Source organism: Podarcis gaigeae (genome assembly GCF_964106915.1).
Source record: "Podarcis gaigeae genome assembly, chromosome: 2".
Classification (NCBI taxonomy): Eukaryota; Metazoa; Chordata; class Lepidosauria; order Squamata; family Lacertidae; genus Podarcis; species Podarcis gaigeae.
The window spans coordinates 23,827,072-23,852,804 of NC_139679.1; the positions used below are offsets into that span (position 1 = coordinate 23,827,072).

The 25,733-nt window shown below is 42.2% G+C and overlaps 1 protein-coding gene and 2 long non-coding RNA genes across 10 annotated transcripts in view; all 3 read right to left on the reverse strand.

The window, feature by feature from the left end:
* Window positions 1-25,733, reverse strand: part of LOC310839343 — a 292,189-nt gene that overhangs the window by 164,688 nt on the left and 101,768 nt on the right. The gene's annotated exons all lie outside the window — the stretch shown is intronic.
* The window catches only part of TEX2 (testis expressed 2), a 92,067-nt gene that overhangs the window by 60,065 nt on the left and 6,269 nt on the right, over window positions 1-25,733 (reverse strand). The gene's annotated exons all lie outside the window — the stretch shown is intronic.
* Window positions 11,473-17,204, reverse strand: LOC310836329. The gene is made up of 3 exons (XR_014560008.1): window positions 14,206-17,204; window positions 12,811-13,831; window positions 11,473-12,573 (listed from the first exon to the last, which is right to left on the reverse strand). It is a non-coding gene; the product is annotated as an uncharacterized lncRNA (long non-coding RNA).

Consider the following 25,733-nt stretch of genomic DNA (forward strand, 5'->3'; position numbering starts at 1 on the left):
CCTATTGTGGATCAACAGGGCATTTTATTTTCAAAGTGAGGAGAAATCATAGGCGTTCCCGCAGTCTGCCGTGGGAAACCAAAGAGAAAAATAAGATTTCCCCTTAATCTCTGCCTCTTTGCGAGCAAATCTGCTACACGGTGCACAATCTTAACTGATTAATGCCAGCATGCAGAAGGACCTCGGTCAAAAAGTAAATCCACGAGGCTGTACTGGATATGCCAGCTGCCTTCTGAAAAGGCCATGTAAGCTTTGAAAAGCGGAACAGATAAAAACGGGGAGCTTTATACAACACAGGAAATTGCTCCATTCACCCTGCCGAGCACAATTTAGCAAGCAGAACGGGTCAGGGATAGAACAGCTTCATGTCCCCATCATTCCATCCAGTAACAAAAAGAGAAAGGTTGTAGGGTATAAACAAAATCCAGTCTGCAGAGCAGCTCTGAGAAATAAGCAGTCAAGTACAGTTGTACCTCAGAAGTCAAACAGGATCCGTTCTGGAAGTCCGTACAACTTCCAAAACATTCAGAAACCAAAGCGCAGCTTCTGATTGGCTGCAGGAAGGTCCTGCAGCCAATCAGAAGCCGCGGAAGCCCCGTCAGGTGTTCGGCTTCCAAAAATAGTTTGCAAACCGGAACACTCACTTCTGGGTTTACGGCGCTAGGAAGCCAAAACGTTCGAGAACTAAGCTGTTCGAAAACCAAGGTATGACTATATGTTGTTGTTGTTTTTAACGCCATCCAATTTACATTTGTTCAACAGACAGAGGTTTGGAACATACAGGTGTGTTTTGGTGGCCGGCTTTTCTCTTGGGAACAAGCTTCCGACTCAAGTATTTTAGGGTACAGCCTTCATGAAAGCAGCCATATTCCAGGCCAAGAAAGATTCCACGCAATCAATTGTTTTTGTATCTGGTGTTAGCTGCCCTGAGCCCGGTCTTGGCTGGGGAGGGTGGGGTATAAATAAAAATTATTATTATTATTATTATTATTATTAAGGAGCGTTCAAGTACCCATGCATTGTTTGAAGATAGCAATCAAACCTTCCTGGAGGGATGATGCACAAATTTACAGCAACCAAAATGAACAATATCCTTATAAGATCCAAGAAAGCCATGTTACAAAGCAATGTACACAGCTTGCAATTAACTGAAATTTAGGTTGTTCACTGTGGCACAGCATTAACTGAAAAGCTGATGAACACCTAGAATTGTTTTTCTGTACATATACCATTTTCCCTGAAACCTCAAATCTTTTAGTAATGTTCAAGTTCTTTCAGCTATGACACTTTTGAAATTGAGGTTCTACTATGGATACCCTCACTGACTAAAGGTCCACATGACCAAGGCCTCTTCAGTGGTGGCCCCAATTTTAATGAAAGCCCTTCCCAGGGGGGTCTGGTCTGCCTAGCCTTGCCACTATATGCTTTCAAGTGCCTGGTGAAAACACAGCTTTTTCTAAAGGCTCTTGGGACTGGTTGAGACTGTGAAAAGGGGTTTTTGGTTCATCTTGCTAGATATATTTAGTTTTTCTACTGTTTTTGGTTCTGTATTGCTTTTATTTTATTTCATGTAACTTATGATCTGTTTTGTTTAGTTTAAAATTCGTCTGTAAGCCACCCTGAATTCGTCTTTACAGATACAGAATTAATGTGACAAAACTGTATTAATCCTGTTCCATACTTGATAACAATTATGCAATGAGTCTTTATATGCAAAATGAATGAATCATTTTGCCAGCACTAAGAGAGCTGGTAGAGTGATTTTATTTTATTTTTTTAAAAACCCACATTAGTCTGCTTCAGTTTCAGGTAAAAGATGGGACCCTTACCTGTATCAACTCAACACCCACATTTAAACTGTTTTAATTCTGTGAACTTGTCCAAGATGTATGCAGTCTGTACCTCAGATTAATGCAATGATGGTCAACCTTTCCTGAAAGCACAGGGCAAGCAATCTCACTATCAACAACTAACATGCAGCATGTTCTATAAATACATGCATTGGGCCTGAACTCACTTGTGGGTGGAGAAGAGGCAAGCAAACAGTGAAATTATTGTAATAGCAAATCAGTTACATCAGACTATTTTCCCCCAAACCAACAGGGCCAGAAGAGTCACAAGCCTGGGAAAGACTTGGCAGGGATTGAAATAATACCATAGAAACAGGAGGCAAATAAATCACACGCTTATACCCAAGCATGGGATTTGGGAGGTGGGGGGTGGGAGAGCTCTTATGGCCAACGTGAGACTCCTGATTAAAGTAGTAATTATTCATTTGTCTCTCACTAAGAAACAACACACCAAGGCCTTACTTTACACTGTTTTTTTTCTAGCTGCACAATGATGATCATTCTAAATAAATCTTACAATAAATAGTATGCAACTCTGCATGGAAAATAATTTACCATATACACTATTAAGGTATTAGCGTACTTTAGATACAGTAGAGACAGAGTCCATACTTCAAGCTCTCTATATTGGTTGAAAACTATGGGTCTGAGTATACGGTGAGTTTGGGGTCAACAGGTTGCCTTTACAAGTGGTAGTAGTAGTAGTAATAATAATAATAATAATAATAATAATAAATAATAATAATAATTTATTTATACCCCACTCATCTGGCTGGGTTTCCCCAGCCACTCTGAGCGGTTCCCAACAGAATATTAAAAACACACTAAAACATCAAACATTAAAAACTTCCCTGAACTAACAGGTTTGGAATTGCCCAAGAAAGAGGTTAGACGGTTTTTGTATGCCACAACTGCAGCAAGAATTTTGTTAGCCAAATAATGGAAACTACAAGAAATACCAACAGTGGAGGAATGGCAGATGAAGATGATGGACTTTTGGGAGCTGGCCGACCTGACCAGAAGAATCCGTGAACAGAAGGAGAAGGAGTACTAAGAAGAATGAAAGAAATTTTAAGGATTATTTAGTAAAATATTCTAATATAATATAAGTAGTACTATTTGTGAGTACCAAATTGGCTTAGGAGTTAACATTATGGATATAAGTGTATATGATAAGAAAGAAAGATATCAATTGATTAGGTTAATTTTATTAGAAATTAGTATTGGAATACTGCTACAATGACTCATATGGAAACTCAGCTAGAGGGATTTGAGGAAGTCATCTAACAATGGTAATGTATGTGAGATTATAATAGTAGGATAAATGTTTGTATGTTTGTTATATTGTAATTTTTTTTCTTTTTTGTTGTTTATGTTTGTTATAAATTTGGAAAATCAATGAAAAAAATTGAAGGAAGAAAAACAATTTCCCTGAACAGGGCTGCCTTCAGATGTCTTCTAAAAGTCAGATAGTTGTTTATTTGCTTGACATCTGATGGTGCCATGCTGAGAAGGTAAAAGGCACCTTTTCTCTCTCCCTGCAAGTTTCAGCATCTCATTGATTCTCCATAAAATGAGAGGGGAAGCTGTGACTCACCCCTGGCCAAGTGTTGGACTCCCGACTCCCACCAACCATGTTGGCTTGGGCTGAGGGGGGGGTGAGAGAGCAACAACATCTGCAGAGCCACATGCTCTCTACCCCTTGGTTACAGGGCTGTAGAGTGTGAAGAGCAAACATGCATCCTTAGGAACCAAGGCCCAAACCAGGACTCTGTAGTTTTTAGGAAACAGAGCCCAACATCTGTGCAGCATTTTTAGTAATGAAATTATGCTAGAGTACACCCTCCAGATGTTTTTAAGTTCTCAAGGGAGATGCCATAGCTCAGGGGTCAGCAAACTTTTTCAGCAGGGGGCCGGTCCACTATCCCTCAGACCTTGTGGAGGGCCAGACTATATTTTGGGGGGGAAATATGAATGAATTCCTATGCCCCACAAATAACCCAGAGATGCATTTTAAAGAAAAGGACACATTATATTCATGTAAAAACACACTGATTCCCGGACCGTCCGCAGGCCGGACTGAGAAGGCGATTGGCCCGGATCCAGTCCCCGGGCCTTAGTTTGCCTATCCATGCCATAGCTCAATGGGAGAGCGCATGGCTCAGAAGGTTCTAGTTCCATCTCTGCAGAAGCCACCTCAAACCCTGGTTTCAAATCTTGGTTAAGTATGAATGCTGGTTAAGCACAGCAGGAGACATCTGAACCAAAGGAGGGGAACAGCACGCATTTTTTGAAACTGCTGTATAAACTATTGTTATTATTATTCTGTTGTTGTTGTACTTTGTTTTAGGGCAGCATCTAATCATTTTTTTTCACTAGTTACTGTTTTTTAAGCAAATTCCTTTAAAATACTGCAAAAAGGGGTGGAATTGCTGGCTTTGTGCTTCACACCAGCTAACTAGTCACAGATGTGCCAATTTAGCTTCTCCTGCAAGACAAACAGGTTTCTCTTGAGCTTTATCCAGGGGAAAAAATGTTCCTAAAAAGTTGGGAATGTACTTCAGCAACAAGCTCACTGCTAAAATTATATGTCTGTATGCACCCTTAGGGTTATATGTCTGTATGCACCCACTTGCCCTGTCTGCTGCCCCAAAATCCCTGTGCCTTGACTGATGAAACCTGCCAGTGCTGGAGAGGCATATAGCCATTGCCAGTACCTTTGACTAGTTACACTTCCTTCTGCACAGGTACATGGCAAAGCCTCTTGTAGTATATGCAGAAGCTGCTTCCTTTATGCAACAGGTGAAGTCTAGTCCCAAAACAAGGGAACAAGTTGTCCCTTTGCCAAATTCTACATGCCACTGTCCATGGCACATCTTAGTCTTGGAATGGGAAATAAGACTGCAGTTTCACGGCCTTCTCACCATCGGGTAAAACCCGGTCAAAACCAACCTCAACCTGAGAGCATTTGAAGTACAGATCAGCCACAGGGACAAAGCATTCTTTCTCCCTCCCACACAAATTACAGGGCTAAGTCTCCAGCAATTTGTATTTAACATAGAATCATTTAATGCCCTTTCCTCCCATTCTTCATCTCCCTTTTGACTTAACTGCCTCCAGACTATTTGCTGAGCATTTATCCAAGACCTGTAGATTAACATTAATCTGGGAGATAGAAGACAGCAATTGCAGTGTGTCCTCTTATTCCCGTCGCTGCACTGCTTAATATTTTATCCGGCCAGAATTTAGAAGCATGAAAATGGGTTTGAAGTATCCAGCAGCAAGCTGGAAAATTAATATCTACATTTTAAGTTTGGGGTTGTGGTATGAGTCTCTCTCTTCTTCTGTGTTTACGTTTCTTTTGATTTTATCGTTCGGGGTCTCACTTTGCATTTGAATTGTTGAGACATATTTATTGTGAGCTGACCAGATTTAGTTATGGGGCAGCATACAAGTGCCATTAATAAGTGAAGATGTTCAAACCGTCTCAGTTCTGGAACAAATCAGATTAAGTAAACATTAGAAGCCTTTTGTCTCATCAAGAGCTACCCAACTAGCATACTTTAGTGCATGTCTATCTACACTTTGATTCAGGGGTCAGCAACCTAAGGCCCATGGGCACGAAGCAACCCACAGAGGTCGTTTGACCGGCCCATGAGCTGCCCCTGAACCCAGCTGCCTGCACACTGCGCTAAACCAGTGCAGTGTGGGAACTCGCTTCCATGGTGCTGGAAATCCCATCTGCGCATATGCTGAAAATCACAGGCGTGTGCAAAATCTGGCCCACAGAGGGATCTCCGCAGGACCGATCCGACCCAGGCAAGATAAACCTTGCTGACCCCTGCTTTAATTCAAACCAAGCCATCATGCTCTAACAGCTTATATTCACAAAATTATTCTGGACTGACATTATAGACACAAGCTGATTATGAGTCTGACTTTCCAAATACAGTGGTAACTCGGGTTACAGACACTTCAGGTTACAGACGCTTCAGATTACAGACTCTGCTAACCCAGAAATAGTACCTCGGGTTAAGAACTTTGTTTCAGGATGAGAACAGAAATCTTGCGGCGACGGCAACGGGAGGCCCCAATAGCTAAAGTGGTACCTCAGGTTAAGAACAATTTCAGGTTAAGAACGGACCTCCAGAACGAATTAAGTTCTTAACCCAGGGTACCACTGTATATTGTAAGATCCACCCAAATCATCACCAAGGACAAAGACTACCCATGAGGATTCCCTGTTTGTTTTCCATGGGGCTCCAGGTTTTTTGAAACAGTTATCAACATTATTTAAGCAGCTGCTGCCTTTTGTTTGTTACTGCCCTTCTTAAAAGCACCTTCAAGGTGTGCTCAAACATTGAAAGGGCTAATGTGATCAACCAGTAGATAAAACACATTTAGGTCAATAGTGTGTACGAATGAGTACAGCATCCACCAACGCAGTGGGAAAGATAGGAGAGCTACATAATTTTATTAATCAGCCTTAAATCCTTTGAACGACAATGCTTGTCTTTTTTCTTTATATATATATATATAATAGTTACAATTAAAACTCAGCTCTGTAGATCTAACTCTGCACTTTCTAATCTCAAGAACTGCAACGTGCCAAACGGCTGTAATTTTATTTCCTTAAGTTTAGAACCGTTTCATATACCGGCCTTATGAGAATTAATGTCAAGGTGTTCTTGAACCTTAACGATGCCGTATAACGCCAACTTTCCCTTAAACACCAAGAGGCCTAAAAAAAATACTGACCATTGTCTCTCAAGACAGACAGATAACAAACATTTTTTAAAACCCTCAAAGGCAGACCGTGGAAGCTGTATTATTGCACATCTAATTGGGTCAACTTGACATCAATGCTTTAGTTAGTAGCCCTGCTTTCTCATGGCTAACACAAGGACGTTAGTGGACTGTTTGCAATTTCCCCCAGATGGTTTCCAGCCTCAACTCACACTCCTCGATTGGCAGGCAAATTGTTTGATTAGAACAGGATGCTATGGGGTGTGCAGTGTTTTCTGGCCACAGTATGACAAAATGATTTATTCATTTCCCATTTCAACTAAATTGGTTCCTCAATGCATGCCATTGCCAAAGCTTCCAACATTTCTCCAATGAAAACAAGGATGTCCCATAATAATAATACTTTTAGTATTTATGCCCCACTCATCTGACTGGGTTGCCCCAGCCACTCTAGGCAGCTTCCAACATATACAAAAACATAATAAAACTTGGCTCGGGGGTCGCAAAACTCCATACCCTCCAACATTTCTCCGATGAAAATAGGGATGTCCCAGAAGCAACTTAGTCATGCTGGCCACATGACCCGGAAGCTGTACACCAGCTCCCTCGGCCAGTAAAGCAAAGTGAGTGCCGCAACCCCAGAGTCATCCGCAACTGGACCTAATGGTCAGGGGTCCCTCTACCTTTAAGGAAAAGCGGGAAATTCTGGGATCAAATCAGAAACCAAGATGACTTCTGTAAATCCAGGACTATCCCTGGAGAATAGGGGCACTTGGAAAGTCTGCATTGCTGGTAGGCTAAAAGTGAAACAGAAAGAGTGCCACTGTAAATCACAGTGACTGATGCCAACAGACACTGGCACACTTAGGGATCCGCAGAGTTTACGCAACTTGTGTGACAGACCTCAGCAACTCAGCATTTTGGCTAATCTACTTTATTTATATATAAACACACACGGAGCACTGCAACATGGCTCCCTCTCTCTCTAGCATCAGACAGCAAGGAGAAAAACAAAGGACAATAGTCCCACTTCACAAAACACAGTAACACAAACATCCTGTCTCCATCACTTCCCACTCTGTGGAGTCAAAACATATACCATCATGTGATAGACAACAATCCTATGACTGCAATCATGGAGCCAGGAATTCTAACAGAAGGGACTTGGTGATCTTGGGGTTAGGCCAGTTTTCAGCTTCTGCTGCTCAGCTATGAAAATGGGAACCCTGATAGAAGATTGAAACCTGACTATGCTATTCCCCAAGGACTCAAGCGGTGAGCCACAAACACAACATATATATATGCAGCTGGAAAGTAGAAAATACAAATTTCCTCCAACTATCTCCTCGAGCTCCAAGTGCCTAGCACTTTGTTGCGTTCAATACTGAATCACCACAAAAGCCCATGACTTGAATGACGGGTCCATGACAAAGTCTACGGCAGCCCAGAATTTCTTTGACTTTGTGGGTGACAGCAGTTATTAGCAATGTCACACTGCACTGAGCAGGATTGGTGGCACACTTTTGCTCAGATGAGAAAAGCATCATTATCCGTTGTGTGGGGCAGGGAAACAGGGGCTGCTTGAAACTTATTTAAAACCTAATCACATATTAATAATGGCTCAAGAAGCGAGTGGACTTCTGCTGCTGCAATGGGGATTCCCCCCCCTTCTCCTCCAGACACAAAAGTTGTTGAGCCTTTTTGGCATATACACCCTGATTTTGGCTTGCGGGGGGGCATGAGAAGCAGGTGGGGCAAGGAGAGAGGGGGTCGTTGTCTGGCAAACTGAAAACTTTGAGATGACAGAATGATTGCTCCATCCTCTCTCAGTGCCTCCTGTAAGCTAGCTAAAAGAAAGAAGGCCTCAATCTCTGCATCTCAGGCACAGCTTAATTTTAGAAGAGCCTATGATCCCAGTGATTGTCACCTTTAGGGAACTGCATTCTGTAGTTAACATCTTCTGTAACTGCTACACTACAGGTCATTACTTTTAGATGAGACAGGTATCAAGTGTCTTTAACTGATGCTTACATGGCAGAGATTGCAATCTTCGCATTATCAAGGTGAGTGCTCATTATTTCAGGTTCATCTTTCCTTCTCATTAACATTGGGAGGAAAAACAAACCGGGGGCACAGACAGGGTTCATACTGATGCTAACTGAACAGGTAAATCAAATAACGTTAAAATATGCCGAGAATTAAATGAATACTAAAAGAATGAGTGTGAAGCAATCAGTTTCTGCGGCGGACAAGACAGCTGTTCCAAAAAGCTCAACAATAAGAACATTAAATATTGATGGAACACTCAGGTTGGGCTTTTATCATGAAATACATTTGTGCACATCGACTGTTCTCAGATACACAGCATATAGTCTTAGCAGTTACCACTCATGTAAAAAAAAGCGTTCATCTGCTACTTTTCTGCTTGCATCGTTTTATGTTTTCATTTTTTAAAAAATAATAATCTTCTATTGTCTATTTTGATGTTTTTGTTAATCCATATTTCTGAAGATTTCGTTTTTGAAATTTCGTGGTTGAGTGCTGAAAGCCACCTAGAAAATTTTAGCTATGTGGCAATATACAGAAATATATTTCATATGTTAAAGAAAAATACACCAGAGAAAAATAGTTATTAGTTCTCTCCCAATAGTTTGTACACTAGTTACATGTAGGGAGAACCTAAAAGCATCGGATTCAGAAAACCTTTTTTTAAAAAATCTGGCTCCCAGTGGGCCATTCAAATTTGAAGGTGTGGGAAAGTTCTCAAACAAGGAAGACAACTTTACCAGAATGTGTGGTGGGCAGAGGTATATTGTTCTCTAAACAAGGGTAGGGGAACTGTGTGGTCCATCAGCTCTAGACTGCATCACCAACAGGGATGATGGAAATCACAATATGACCACCTGTGGAGGCCACAAGGATTCCCTACCTTTGCTGTAAGGTAGCTCCTTTTAGACTTTGTAGAGTAACCTGACGATATGCACACTCCATAATTATTATGCCCTTACTGTTAGTTAGCACTACAGCAGAACCTAACTCATATTATTGTCAGGAGTTCGGCTGGCTATGGTGGCAATATAAATTTACAATCTGCAGAACACTGTCTGAAGAACAAAAGCAGCATCGTCTCCGTTCCCCCCGGGAGGGCTGAAGCTGGCCATCCTTGGTGGGAAAGAATATATTGTTCCAAATCGGTAGCTTGTCAGATTGCAATGAACTTGACACTTCCCATAGCAGACCTGCTTTTGGATCAGTGAGCCTGAAGCCTAAACCTGGCAAAGGAGGTGAAAACCCTCCTACGCCACCATTAAGAAGCAGAAGCTCTTCCTTTCATTGGCTTTAAAGTACCTGCGCGTGATGGGAAAGGGTTGCAACAAAATACCAGCTACATGGTTTGAACAAATATACCAGCTACATGGTTTGAATTGAGATAAGATTTTCTTCAGCGTGAAAGTCTATGGGGGTGTGTGGAGCCCAAAGTTTGTTTATTCTAAGCTTTTTATATGTGGTTGCTGAATCATAAATACAGTGGTACCTTGATTCTCAAATGGCTCGGCTCCCAAAAAATCGGCTCCCGAATGCCGCAAACCTGGAAGTGTTCCGGTGTGCAAACGTTTTTCGGAAGCCAAATGTATGACACAGCTTTCACTTGAGTGCAGGAAGCTCCTGCAGCCAATCGGAAGCCACGCCTTGGTTTTCGAAAGGTTTCGTGAGTTGAATGGATTAAGTTTGAGAACCAAGGTACCACTGTATTTATGATTCAGCAATCCTGTCTGGAATATAAGATAAAAATTTATTTACAAGTGAGGAAGGGGCGTTGGAGTGATATTGATATTAACAAGCAAAAATGGAAGCTGCCTGTGATCTGAAATGAAGAAAGGAGGGCGAGGGGGAGCTCAAGTATGACCGTGTTGGAAAGACAAGAGTAATTCCCCTCACCTCCATTTATAAACAACAGACGAGGAAAAAGAGACCAAGATTTGTATGTGCTACTACTGACGGAATGTAATCTAAGTTTAATTGGACCATAAATCTCTAGCTGGAAGGAAAAGAATTTGGAGGCTGTGGTAAGAACGCTGCAGAGATTATGGGAGTCAGAAAGGAGTATGAAATCTTCAGCGCATTCAAAAGCTGCCCACTTTTCCTCGGCTGAAGGAAAAAGTAGTGAAGATCTGCGACATCTTTCACTAGTGAGACAGAATGGTTTCTAGTAGACTGTCGCTTGTTCTAAGACCTCGAAGGAAGGGACGGAGAGATAAGACCTCTGAGAAACTTTCGAGATTCAGTTCCGCCCCAAGCCACAATGGGAGAAACCAACAACTGGGAAGTGAGACAGATAACATGATATATGGACAGAAGGAATCTCCATGGACATAACAGTTTTCACACACAGGGCAGAATCAAGATAATACTTCGAGTTCCTCACATGAAGCTTTATAAATTTATATACAGTACAGTAACATCAAGAAAGGAAATCACTAATTATGTAGTTGTTGACGAAGGGATTATTATTATAACTGAAATGTAACTGACATTAAGATTATGGAACACAGTGATATAAGATCGGAAATGCTCCCAATCCATCACGCAGGAAGCCACTTTAACTAAAATGTATTAATCGGAAGTTGATTGACATTTTGATAATTGTACAATTTGGGGATTTATTGTTATAATTTGGCTATTATTGGGGGCATATTGGAAAACTAATTATACACACACACACCTGCAAATGAGACAACTTCTATAGTAGTTGCCTTCAAATGTCAAGTCCTTGTAAGAGGCCCTTACCCTGTCGCATGGCACATGGGTTCTTGTTAAGATGGAAAGAGCCAGGATTGACCATACCAGGTAAGAAGTGCAGTGAAACAACCACTGCAGGGGACTAGTGTATTGCGTCAGCTGCCTCATGTCGAAAAAGGTAAGAACTTGGTTTTATATCTACAGATATGGGGCAGATAGGAAACTGATGTGTCTAGGGGAGGAATGGGCAATCTCAGGCTGCAAGTGGGGAACAAATGCAGTCCTCAGATTCTCCCCAGGTCACAGCCTTCACAGGTCCTGTTCCACACCCTCCTTGCATGTTTTTGCCTGGCTGGAATATATCATTGAACTGTGATAATACCTAGTGCTTGCTTGGATGCAGAATGGAAAGAGAAAGTGTGTCTGCTTGAGAGTATGAGAAAGTGTGCATTTATATGTGTGGGTGTGGGAGAGAGAGAGAGAATATATCGAGATAAGGAAACACTGACTTGACTTAACAAAATGTTCAAGCTAAAATTGAATTTTCCATACTGTCTTGAGGAGAGAAAAGAAAGGGCAGGCAGTACAAACGGTGCAGCAATAATATAAAACATCTTCCCTTGTGGACAAAAGCGGACAGAACCAATTCAACTTTAATCTAATATACAATATGCCAAAATTAGTATGGAATGACAAGACGGATGCCTCAACGATTCAACATTTATCTGAATGCTTGTTTGCTTCAAGAGAGACTTTATTGCTAGATTACTTGGACAAATGGGTTTTAAGAGACTAATTTATCTGCCTTGAACATATTCTCAGCTGTATTAAAACAAACCTCAATTTAATCCAGCTTTGATGCTTGATCAGTGCAATGCAGTTGCCTCATCAGAGTAATTCAACAGCGCTAAACTAAGTTTATAAACCTCTGTTCCCCTAGACATTAAACTATGCTAAAGATTAGTTGCCCAGCGTTGACCGATAGAGATAAGCTTCCAAGAATATAAGCAAATCATGGTTTAGAGTTGCTTGTCTGCTAAGCAGTTTTTTGTGTGTGTTTTTTAATGCAATCTCATTTCCACGAAGCAGCCTCTAGAAGTGGAGTGACCACGATTTGGCAGTTTAGACATTGTGACAAGTCATAGTTAGGTTTCCTTAACCATACTTTGGGTGTAATATCTTACGGACTTTGGAGTCTGTAAGAAATGGCCAGATGCAAACACAAAAATCCACCTAGCTTGTAAGCTTTCGTATTGCTGAGGATATCACCATATTTTACCAATATTGCGCTAGAAAATATGATGCTCCTTCATGGGGCAGATTCCTATGGAAACAGTGTGAAGGGGTTGGGGTAGACAGGGGAGCTGCCTTTCAGCTGACCGGCAATCTGCTGTTCTAGCAAACAAGATGGCTCATTCTTCTAGGTGGACGTTCTCCATCATATGCTATTCACAGACACCCTGTCAATAAAAACAGTTGTGGCACGATGGCCAGGAAATCATCGCTAATCAACAAAAGCAGACTTCAATGGGTACATTAATATGCTCCATGTATACATACTGGAAAACTCCTCAGTTTACATCCAAGTACAATGTGGGGAGCAGAATGTCCTCCAGCACTCACAGGTAAACACACAAATAGTTCCAACAAGTTACTGTCACCAGCTACTTCTGAATCGTGGTTTGTGGTTGTTATTTTTTAATTTTGTATTTATGATTTTCAGTTATATGCATTTCAATAGTTTTAGGATCATTCTAACATTGCAAAACTCAACTTCCTCCTCTTCTTCCTGTGGTTCCTTAAATTATTTTTTTACATTTCCTGCAGATTCTAAATTAACTAAACTTATTCGTCTACATTAAATGTATACTCTTATGAAACGGCAGATTACTGCAACAATCCCGCCAAGGTCCTTATCTGTTTACAGTTTGTTTGTAAATATTCAATAAGCCATTTCCATTCTTTTGTTTAAAAAGTTTGTTATTTTGATTTCTTATTTTTTTCCGGTAAGTTTCGCCATTTCTGCATATTCCCTAAGTTTTTGTGCCCATTCTTCTTTCATTGGAACTTCCTCTAGTCGTGGTTTCTTTTGCTGAGTTTATGGCTTACTGTGGCATGTAAATGTGGCCAAGCATTGGTTTGTGTCATCTAACGTTGGCTTGCTGTGCCCTCACCTGCAGTGAATATACGGAAGAACTGTGAATTGCCACAATGACCAGCAAGGCATTCTCTTATCAGCTTGCCGCAGAAAAAGGGTGGGGAACATGAACCTTATCTGTGAAGACCTTTTACTGCTCTTTGCAAGATCCTTGGGCAGCAGCAGGGTGGTGGCAACTGGTCCAGAATTCCCCCATTCTCCTATTCACAGGTGCCCCCAGCCCATGAAAGCTCATATACCCTTTCTGCTCTTTCTTCCGGCTGCTCAACTGCATCTGTTACAATTGTTGACATGGTTTACTAACAGCAAAAGTGATGCTTTCAATATATAGGCATTGCTAGATATGGGTAAGGGACGCAGGTGGCGCTGTGGGTTAAAGCCTCAGCGCCTAGGACTTGCCGATCGAAAGGTCGGCGGTTCGAATCCCTGCGGCGGGGTGCGCTCCCGCTGCTCGGTCCCAGCGCCTGCCAACCTAGCAGTTCGAAAGCACCTCCGGGTGCAAGTAGATAAATAGGGACCGCTTACCAGCGGGAAGGTAAACGGCGTTTCCGTGTGTGGCTCTGGCTCGCCAGAGCAGCTCTGTCACACTGGCCACGTGACCCGGAAGTGTCTCCGGACAGCGCTGGCCCCTGGCCTCTTAAGTGAGATGGGCGCACAACCCCAGAGTCTGTCAAGACTGGCCCGTACGGGCAGGGGTACCTTTACCTTTACCTAGATATGGGTAAATGGCACTTGATAAAAAATTTTTTACATTTATCCCATATATTTTATCCCATAATTTTTTTAAAAAAAATCTGCTGCAAAGCTGATGCACAGCCAGGCTAGAGAGGGAGAGATTGGAAGTGGATGGAGAAAGAGATCGGTTGCCAACAAGAACGAGGAAGGGAGAAGAGATGTCTCCAAAATGAACCAATGATCCACTCTAAGCAGTGTGTGGTTTCATTTGAGTCCTTCTCCCTTTGTCTCTCTGACCCAGGCAGGCAGCTGGGGGGGGGGGAGGCAGCCTGAAGCAATTAAACAAACTTAAAATTGAGTCAGGATGCCAAGTTTAGGCATAACGAAACACAGCACAACGCAAGTCATCTTCAAATTATATTCTCAAATTTGCTGGCCCCAAACAACCTTTGTTTGTGTGACCATCACGAGCACACATTGAATTTGACAATTTGTAGAGTTTTGCATTCAGTGCAATCGTAAAAGTGTCAACAGTTATCCTGCTAAACTGAATGGATGCTGTTCTGCCTGAACACAGACCATCACCCTCTTCATTCAGAGAATGGCATGAAGGTGCTTGGTGTATTAGTTTAGCTTTGCAGGCCTGGGCTTAGTGAATAAGTGAGACAGATGAATCCAAGTAGAAAGAAAATCCATTTAGGGAGAACATTCTACCTCAAGGGTGTTCCACATCTTTTCAATAACATTCACTTGCTCTTTCCCCAAAACGATGAAGATTTCTGTGATTCTAACTCAAAAACATATTGGGAAATGTTATTTCTAAGGATTTTTTCTCCACTCATAATGTTTTGCTCCCAGGAGGTGTAAATATAGAGGGAGCATTTTGCTCTCTTTTCTGTTTTGTTTATGTTTGAACGCTCCAGACTGTTCTTCTAGGCCATCTTAAAAATACTGTAGAAAACAGACTTGGAAAATATCAGCAAAATAAATAGAAGCAGTCAAAACAATAAGTTTGTCTCCCCAATCCCCGCCCAAGAATGTTCCCATGTCTAATATCTGCTAGATAAGGAACACAGTAGTTCTATATTTAAAATGTTTGTATCTCATCCTTCATCCAAAAGTCTCAGGATAGGGAACAGCAATGTCCATTAAAAAGCATCCTCACAGAATAAAATTCACATGTGAAAATATATAGTCTATCAAAACCTATCACACCCAAACACTACTATCAATCTTCAAAGCATAGAAAGCCACATTTTAAGGTCACATCTACATGACACTAACAATAGACACCAGCCAAATTTCAAGGGGCAGGGCATTCCAAAGCTGGGGTGTCACAACAGAGAGGGCCTGCCTATGCCCCAATGTCAGATCTTAACTCCCAGGCACGATTATACAGTGAGATGCGATCCTTCAAGTTAGGAGATCCCAACTCATACAGTTATGTCATTGTTAGGCCATCAATTATGTCACAGACCAAACAGATACAGAGCTCACTTGCAGATATCCATGTCAATCAAAGTATCTACCTAGTAAAAAAAACCTCAACTCATCTGAATAGAAGGGTTAAATTAAGCCACAGCACAAGGAACAGCAAGTTGAACCTATTGGGAATAGGTGTTCATTACCAATCCATCCAATAAAAATAATGAACACTAAAATCTACAAATCCAGAAGAGCAGAATCAAATAACTATCTTAAAATATACAACATGGACAATTATAGTACTACACATTTGTATGTCTAACTTGCCTTAAAGTTTAATCCAGTGGTTCTGCGGCACAAAATTACGAGCATGCAGTTAGATGCACTGTAAAAACCGATCCATACATTTCTGTGTACAAGAAGTGTGGAAATTTTTATTGTAATATTAAAGAGTGGAACCTACTTTTAAAAAGGGAGGTGCGTAAGAGACAGCAGCAACTGCCTTGGAAGTACACTTAGTCCTAGAAAGGCATTCTAACCAGATCTGAAGCAGCTAGACAGGTTTCATATTGTTGCTTCTGCAGGATTAATTTCCTTTAAGTAGCAGGAGGTGATAATGGTCAAAAGCCAGAGGTCCACACGGTACTCAAACGCCTGAACGGCAGAGAAACTCATCACATCAAGCAAGACGTCCTTTCTCATACTGCTTGATAACAATCCAATGACCTTCTAATACAGAGACAGATTCCTACACCAAAATTTTCCAGAAGTACAGCCTAAAGTGTACTGAAACAGCAGCTTCAATAGCTATCTCTACAGTAAAGGACAAAAGAAACATAGAAAAGAAACCCTGTTGAGGTTTTATGCATAATAATAATAATAATAATAATAATAATATTTATACCCTGTCCATCTGGCTGGGTTTCCCCAGCCACTCTGGGCAGCTCCCAACAGAGGACTGAAAACAGAATAAAACATCAAACATTAAAAACTTCCCTAAACAGGGCTGCCTTCAGATCTCTTTTAAAAGTCAGATAGTTGCTTATTTCCTTGACATCTGATGGGAGGGCGTTCCACAGGGCAGGGGCCACTACCGAGAAGGCCCTCTGCCTGGTTCACTGTAACCTCACTTCTTGCAGGGAGGGAACTGCCAGAAGGCCCTCAGAGCTGGACCTCAGTGTCCAGGCTGAACGATGGGGGTGAAGACACTCCTTCAGGTATACTGGGACGAGGCCATTTAGGGCTTTAAAGGTCAGCACCAACACATCAAATTGTGCTTGGAAATGTACTGGGAGCCAATGTAGGAGCCAATGGTCTCGGAGGTCGCTCCCAGTCACCAGTCTCGCTGCCGCATAGGACAGCTGCATATTCCTGCCTTGAAGGGCAGTACATGATCACTACATGATCCTCAGGTTCTCTTCCAACTCTAAAACTCTATGATTCTATTATTAGAAAGAATGCAAGGCTCCCTCTCGCACACAAAATACATTATTTGGTGCAATCAATAGTTTCAGAAGACAATAGCTCTTTCCTGATGTGTAGCGATAATGCCCATGCAAAAAAAATGTGTGGAGCAGGATTGTCTTACTGTCCCAACTCCACGTTCATTATTCCTATACCAGCTGTATTCTGGAACCCTGGAGAATGCAGGGAACGGGAGGCATCATACCACTCTAGCCATTCATTTGGTTCCCAGATGTTTCAAAAGGGCTTAGATGCATCATTGGATGCCACCTTTCCAGAAGGCCCTTGGAGCTGGACCTCAGTGTCCGGGCTGAACGATGGGGGTGGAGACGCTATTGGTTATCCCAGGATAATCCTCAACACAGGGGTACCTCGGGTTACAGACACTTCAGGTTACAAACACTTCAGGTTACAGACTCCACTAACCTGGAAGTAGTACCTCAGGTTAAGAACTTTGCTTCAGGATGAGAACAGAAATTGTGTGGCGGCAGCGGGAGGTCCCATTAGCTAAAGTGGTACCTCAGGTTAAGAACAGTTTCAGGTTAAGAACAGACCTCCAGAATGAATTAAGTTCTTAACCCGAGGTACCACTGTATACGTCAGCACAAGGGTAACAAGACTCTTTTATCATATTTAGAAAGATAATTCAGAGCATAGGCCCACTGCTAAGTGTTTTTGTAGACCAGCCCTTCCATGGGCGCACACACAAAATCCAATCACTTCAATTCTCTTCACACCCTGAACACTGCAGCTTCATAACCAAGTGGTTTATGAAGGTGCATTCAAGTCAGCGCAGGTTCTTCCCAGGGAAGTGATCAACCCTCCTTCCATTGGGAGTTCACACTTGAAAATGGGGCTTTCCATGGAAATTTTGCACCAAGGAAAAATACAATACAATACTTTATAACATAGCAAGGCCCGTTCTGCAGACAGGCTACCAATTCTTGACGAGTTCTCTCTGTCCACAGTTATACACCTCTAGAGCAAGCGAGACACAAGATACCAGGCAAGAGGTGGAAAAGGAGAAATAGCTAGCAGTGCCCAACAACAGAAGTACTATATTCCGTAACACTAACAAAAAATAAAAGCACAGTTCAGTATGTTTGGTATTTCTGTTGGCAGCCTCTTTTCCCCAATGCTGCAAACTGCAGTTATTTAAAAATACACCTCAGGCAAAAAATCCTCATCAACATCATCATACGATCTCCACAAGGAAGTCACGTTATTAAGTGTTAATATTTAAAAGTTAAGTTTGCTCTGAATATTTTTGGCATCTGCATTGCAACAAGGTTGAGCTTAGAGTCAGCCCCCTTTTTAAAGGATTCACGTCTTTTAATATATATTATATACGCACGCACACTTTTTATTTTTCATTTTGTAAAGTTACAATAAGGAAAAACAAACTATCAAAGGCAAAGGCAATCCAATAAGGAGCGAAATTATAAAGACACAGTCATACAACCATAAGTGGGGAGGGAGAGAAACTGTTCCATATATGAAGTACAAATGTCTGAATGTCTAGTCTGTTACTGCCTGGGAAAGGCTCATTTTTATACACTGCAACAACTGATAGGTTTTCCGTCCATTGAACCACTGAGTTAAAAAGAAGCACATATTGAAGAATCAAGCCTAGTATCTCAAGAGAGAGGGGTTTTTTTGTCATTTTAGGAAAGCAGCTACATTGCAAATACAGTGGTACCTCAGGTTAAGTACTTAATTTGTTCCGGAGGTCCATACTTAACCTGAAACTGTTCTTAACCTAAAGCACCACTTTAGCTAATGGGGCCTCCCGCTGCCACCGCACCGCTACTGCGCGATTTCTGTTCTCATCCTGAAGCAATGTTCTTAACCCGAGGTAATATTTCTGGGTTAGCGGAGTCTAACCTGAAGCGTATGTAACCTGAAGCGTATGTGACCTGAGGTACCACTGTATGATACCACTTCAATTTGCAGGTGTGAGCTCACAGTTTTGAATGCTCCCTTAACGTAAAAGACTCCAGAACAAGCAGAAAACTAGGAGACCAGGGAAGGGCTGGGCCTACAGACTCTTTCGCGGCTGCCCTATTTTTTGTTTTGTTTGCAGGGAGTTCCTCTGGTGGGCGAGTTCCTCCACATGCAGCCAGAAATCCTACAGTCCATTCTACCATCTCATTCTGCTGCATGCATAAAACAGACCTCAGTAAATCTAGCATATCTACAGGAGTAAACGTTGATTTCTTCATCCATCAATATAATGCTTTTGCTTCCTGCTGCGGAGCATGCTGCTTTCATTCTACTGCAGAGATGAATAACACCATAGACTTCAGGCTTATGGGATCTACTTCATTTTTCTTACTAGAACCTAATGGTGATCAATTCATGGAGAATAAAGCTATCGGCAGCTACTTGTCATGATAGCTGTGTACTGCATCCGAGGTGGTATGGCGGTGAATTCCAGTTGCTTAGTTATTCCAAGCGGGGAAAGGGCTATTGTGCTAATGTTCTGTTTGCAGGCTTCCCATTGTTCTTTGGTTGGCCACTTTGAGAACAGTATGCTGGAACCTTGGTGTGTGTGATAGGAATTTTGAGGTCTTAGATATATGGTAACGTTCATAAATGTACCAACCAAGCACATACATAGATCAGCACAGGAAGACCGACTTGGAACCATTTTGATTCCTAAACTGAGCAAATGTTTTCTCTGTAAGATCAAAGTGGGAAACCTCCCCATTGTCTTTTCCTTCACAAATCCTGTCTTAAGGGTATGTCTGTGTTTGAATAGGGTGTGAGCCTGTGACCTGGCCCAGGAACTAAGTATTTATCATTACAAAAGACTGGCCAGGCTCCCCAGGATATCCAATCAAGTAACCTGCCAGACAGGAGATAAACAATGAAAGGAGAAAAACAACATTCAAATTTCTCGCCTTTTCTGTGATGTAGGTATGATGTATCTGAGGGGTGGTCTTAGGTTCCACCCCTTCTGTGATGTATGTATGATGTTTCTGGGAGTGGTCTTGATCTACAGGGTGGCAATTTCAAAAGTCTTTATAAGGCCTTGCGCGCCATTGTTCTGGGTTCCTCCTCCTCTCCTGTGGATGAGGGGAGCACCCTGTTGCAATAAAGATCAAGCTTACTAGCTGCTTTGCTTCTCAGTATTCTCTGGTTGGCCTCTGTTATCTTCTCCTACCAATTGGGAACCTATGTAAGGACTCTATATGGGCTCTTGAATACCCCATAAGGGAAAAAGGGCAATTTTTATTTACAACATGTGATCCAGCAGGGCCTTCTCAATAGTGACACCCACCCTGTGGAAGACCCTCCCCATCAGATGTTAAGGAGCTAAGTAACTATACAACCTTTATAAGACATTTGAAGGCAGACGTGTATAGGGAAGTTTTCAACGTTTAATGTTTTATTATGTTTTTGTATACAGTGGTACCTCGGGTTAAGTACTTAATTCGTTCCGGATGTCCATTCTTAACCTGAAGCTGTTCTTAACCTGAAGCACCACTTTAGCTAATGGGGCCTCCTGCTGCCGCCGCACCGATGGAACACAATTTCTGTACTTATCCTGAAGCAAAGTTCTTAACCTGAAGTACTATTTCTGGTTTAGCAGAGTGTGTAACCTGAAGCGTACGTAACCTGAAACGTATGTAACCCGAGGTACCACTGTATGTTGGAAGCTGTCCCCAGAGCAGCTGGGACAACCCAGTCAGATGGGAGGGATACAAACAATAAAAGTATTATTATTTGCTTAAGATCTATCAATCAGTGCCTGATGCAAAACTGCACACACTAAGAATTCCAGAATTCCAGTTCCAGATATGAACAGAGCTCATACAAAAAATCATCCCCAAACTTCATTCATTTCTGCAGTTCAGTGTAGGGAACGAGGGGAGTTAACTTTGCTGATGATATGGCTAAAACAATCAGGAGTCAGGAATCTGTGCTGATTTACTACGAATCACACCAGAGCCAAACCTACCTTCTGCCAGCCCCTGCCTCATAAGACAAAGCACAGAGTGCAGCATAATTGAAACTGGCCTGCCTTGAACAGGATCAAAGCACATGGCCTTTAAAAACCAACAGTATTAATGACTCACAGAGGCAAATCCTCATTTTCAGATCAAGCAGAAGGTTAAGTCATAGATTTTGTTTTCTTAAAAAAAATAAAAATACCTCATATACCCTTTTTGTCCTCAGCTTACAGAAGAAAAGGCAATTGTGTGAGAAGAGATGGCAAAAGATTCCAGAGTAGCAGTTTCTACTTTTATCAGGTTTCAGGATTACCTATTAAGTATCACCTACTTGAACTGGCACCACCCCAAGAAGATATAAACAGCTTTCCCAGAAACACACCGCTTCCATCTAGCAGCCTACTTGAACAGACATTTGCACCGCTTCCATCTAGCAGCCTACTTGAACAGACATTTGCATTTTCAGGTGATTCGTTCTCATCTCAGAATTTGCAAGAGCTCAAAGGAATCCTAGCCACAGCTTCCAACCTAGACTACAATTTAAATGCACAGCAGGATTACCTATCAACATTCTTGGGTACCCAAAGGGGGCATCGAAGCTGCATTTCGCAGGGAACTAACAACCACCTCGGCCTCCCACTGAAAGCGGTGTTCTGAAACTGAAGGGAGCTTCAGAAAAAAATCATAATTACGATACAGAAACCAACTGATCAGAATCCCGCTGGTTGAGCCTGTGATAGGAATTTTATGGTCTTAGATATATGGCAATGTTCATAACCGCACATACGTAGATCAACACAGGAAGGCCAACCTGGAACCATTTTGATTCCTAAACTGACCAAATGTTTTCTCTGCAAGGTCAAACTGGAAAAGTCTCCCCATTGTATCTTTCCTCACAAATCCTGTCTTAAGGACACATTTAAGATATGAATAGGGTGTGAGCCTGTGACCTGGCCCAGGAAATAAGTATTTTATCACTACAAAAGAATGGCCAGGCTCCCCAGGAAATCCAATCAAGTAACCTGCCAGACAGGAGATAAACAAGGACAAGAGAAAAACAACATTGAAATTTCTGTGATGTAGGTGGAATGTATCTGAGGGGTGGTCTTAGGTTACACCCCTTCTGTGATGTATGCATAATGTTTCTGGGGGGTGGTCTTGATCTACAGGATTTCAAGTCTTTATAAGCCCTTGCACAGCATTTTTATGGGTCCTCTTCCTCTCCTGCGTGTGAGGGGAGCACCCTGTTGCAACAGATCAATAAAGATCAAGCTTACTAGCTGCTTCTCAATATTCTCTGGTTGGCCTCTGTTATTTTCTCCTACCAATAGGGAACCTACGTAAGGACTCTATATTGGCTCTTGGATACCCCATAAGGGAAAAGGGCACATTTTTTATTTACAACAAGCCCAAGCCTTTAAGCATATCTAAAGTGCCGGTAATTCTATGGAATTACCACCTCTGCCCTTTAAAACAAGGTTTGCAGTGTTTGCCTGCAGCCCAGGGTGCCAGGGCCAAAACATCCACATGACTTCTCTGCAAGACTTTATAAACACTGGCAAGTATTTCTGTGCGAAGAAGTTGTCTTCCAAGAGTTGGGTGCTTTAGAAAGAGACAGGTTTCTTTTTTACAGTGCCATTCTGTGCTTGACCCAAACCAAGTCTTGAAACAATCCCAAAAGGTACAACTGTTCCTCAAGATGATAATATACTCATCATTCAGTGCTGAAGTGGCTAAGATCAAGCTGCACAAACGTCAAGCTGGGAATGGGCTTTAGGAACTGATAGTCCTTAATTTAGCATCTTCAATCACATTCCCTCTCTGCTGTGCCTTCACAATGGCCTAAGACAAGGGGTTGGGAATTTCTGTCTACAGCCACATCCCATATTCAAGAAAGTTAATGAGTGCTAACACAACTGAGCAATAAGCATGGCCTACCAATTAATTTATATGAAAGTGAGGGCGGGCAGGCAGCCTGCTCCCTGTAGAATAAAAGGAAAATGCCCTTGTAATAGCTCTAAAAGCACAACACGTTAACAAATACAACACCTTGGGATATTTTCCTCTTGCTTCTGCCATAAATTTATATGACTACAGAACAAAGTCAAACTGTTGATGTCTGGATCACACAGATATTTGGACAGGGGCATGGTGGAAGCTAGTAAGAATGTTCATATCGCTATGTCAGTTCTACATCAACATTTACTAGATTATGCCATAGCTGTCAACCTTCCCTTTTTTGGGGGGGAAATTCCCTTATTCCAGTGCCATTTCCTGCTGCTTCCCGCTTTGTTAGATATCCTGTAGACTGTCCCCGGGACAGGTGAAAGTTGACAGCTATGGATTATGCCGCCCAATTCCGAAATCATTGATTTTAATAGAGTTCCTTCTCTCGGAGAGGCAAATCACACTTCTCTTTGCACAACAGACACAAGAACCGCTGTCAATTTCCACGGCTTTCTGCAACAAGACAAACATGATTTAAAGCGCCATATTGGGCTCGGGCCAGCCCAAGACTTTTTGCCACCCAAGGCAAAGGACAAAGGCCCCCACCCCACCCTTTTCCACATACAGAAGCGGAATGAACTGATGGAACAACCTCCTCCATAGCACCCAAGGGCAGCAAGCTACCTTAGGAGATGCAGAACAGAGGAGTTTAGGAAATGCAGAGGGGAACAGGTGAGAGAGCTTTGAAGAAAATATTTGGGCCCTGCCACTGCTGTCTCCAGCACCTGCCATCATGACCTGAGACGGCCACCTTGTTCTCCCTAACGGGGAGCCTTAGCACCTGTTTCCATAGCCAGTTCCGCATGTGGCGGCCATACAGAAACATTTATTTTATCTGTGTTCATGCCAAGCTCAGGCAGCCCACAGTGAAAGAGCTGCTTGCATTCAGCCACCTGCAGAGGCCTAGGCACATCACCTGGAAGTGGTTTACAGAGGCATGCTGGAAGCCAAGTTGTGGGCCGGCAAACAGATAGACATAACCATCTCAACACAAGCAAAGAAGAAAGCAGAAGCCAACATGTATTTTCTGAGGCTGATATGCGCTAGATAGACCTAAGTGTGTCTGAAACACACATTTGCCGGTAAGAACCTTGGCTTCTATGGAAGCCAGAGAATCAAAGAAGTCCTATATTTGTTCACTAAATGTCTCTAGTGACTTCAATAAAAGGGGAGAGGCTGCATTCAAGTAGAGTCACCAGATACCAATATGCTCCAGAAGGCCAACATCGCCTGGCACATGTATTTGTTTATGATTTCATAAATTTTATATACCACTCGATTGTAAAACAAAACAAAAAACCCTCAGTGCAGTTTCTAAGTTCACTCACTCCACCCAGTGAAGAAGCATCAGCTGGTCAAAGTTCTGCAGTAGTTTTAATGCTCAGCATGTGTCAGAAATTTCAGATAACAGCCAAGGGGGACTGCAACCCTGCCTAGAACTGGTGAACTCTTGGACCCGAGAGCCACGTACCAAGACTGAGTCCCAGTTTGTTGGCCTAGTTTATTTTAAACTGCATTCTCACAATATCAGCCACGAAGATGGCTGGTGGCAATCCATGTGCACTGCAGAACAGCCACTGCCGTAAATGGGATACTTAATACCAGAGACTTCGATCAAAATGTCAATAAAAACACTTGGGGGATGAAGTGCTATACAAATTGTAAAAGCAGTGGGATTTGACTAGCACAGGGATGGCCAAGCAGAACATTTTTAAGGCTCAGGTGTAATTTGAATATTCATAACCCCTCCAAGCACCTGGAATTCCTTACTCCAAAACCAGATTCAATGACATATAAAAAAGAGCTTGTCCACGTTTACGCTTCTCCCATGCATAGAAATCATGGGAGAAATCACTTCAGAATCATACTTAATAGTAAAACATTATTGTGTTGACAAAATCATAATTACTCAGTGAGATTGTTTAGGTAAGATGAATTCACTTGGAAACAAATCTGCAGCACTTTTTCTTCCTTCCCTCGCAGGGTAGCAGCTGTGCAAGGGAGATTTTTCCATCAATTATTCTGGGAGGCAGCAAGAGTAGGCATCTATATTTGCAGGTACGAAGACAGAATGCAATTGTATTGATGTAAGCAAGCTAACTAGCACTATAATCAAATTAAGGGAAATCAACAATGGGTGGGCATTTGCAGCCTCTAACTTAAAAGTTAGTTGCTTGCTAGTGCCTTGTGATCCATGTTCTCCATTTAACGTGTTCCACGGGGAATAAAGATCACGGAAACCAGATTGTGAAGCCGTGTTATTCAGAAAAGACAGGGCCAGTTCTTAAGAGATGCTGCACATCTGCCAAGTCACAAGGTCGGGTATCCAGTGTGGTGCTCTCAGGATTCCACAATGGGATTCAAACTCCCATTGTTTCTGATCACTGGCTGTGCTGGTCCAGCAACATTTGAGGAACACCACCTTGGGTGTCGCCGGCTCAGGAGTATACCAAGTTCCTCCGTCCCCCAGAGGTTTATCCCTATTCTACCATTCTCTTGGTACCTTTCACATGACACATTGTAAACACACAACAGAATCCTTGGAAGCAAGTCTCATTTCGTTCAATGAGTAAGCAAGTATAAGGTGACTTCCAACACACTATTTTTTCTCAGGGAATGATGGGAGTGAAGAAACAAAGGGGTGGACTCAGTTAAACAGTTGTGCTAGTGGGACTTCCCCCTTCACCTGCCCTGTGCCCCCCCCCAAAGGGT